Source organism: Octodon degus, unplaced genomic scaffold (genome assembly GCF_000260255.1).
Source record: "Octodon degus isolate 3935 unplaced genomic scaffold, OctDeg1.0 scaffold00341, whole genome shotgun sequence".
Classification (NCBI taxonomy): Eukaryota; Metazoa; Chordata; class Mammalia; order Rodentia; family Octodontidae; genus Octodon; species Octodon degus.
The window spans coordinates 912,486-913,033 of NW_004524917.1; positions in this window are offsets into that span (position 1 = coordinate 912,486).

A 548-nucleotide genomic window follows, 5' to 3' on the forward strand; every position below is an offset into this window, starting at 1 on the left:
ATAATAAAAAATTTAAAACAAAGACTACATGGAACATTCATGGGATATAATCAAAGTGACAGAAAGAGGTAAGATGCTGTCTTAATTTGTATTATTATGGGGACATTACAGTACACTTAACAAGTTATACCTTTATATGTCCAGAAATTAATAAAAAGTGTTCCAAAATGGTACAGGGAGATTATAGAATGATCTTAGTTTTAAAATAAAATATATTGTTCTTTGTTAATAAAATGAGAAAGAAAATTCCTATAATTAAAATTTGTAATCTGGAAAGAAGGATTTTACAATACTTTCAAATAGGTACTCTTAATTTCATACAGATAAAACACTTAGGAAATAGAATTAAAGCATCTTTATTGACATTACTAATTGTCATTACTAATTATTTAAAAAGCTTCATGGTCAAAATTTCACACAGAAAATAATATTGAATGTTGCAACACAAATATACAGTGCAAACATTGCTTACTGCTCTGCATTTGTTATGTCTTATGCAAGGAGACCCACATGGAGACTTTCTGAGCTCACTCGCATATCAACACCCA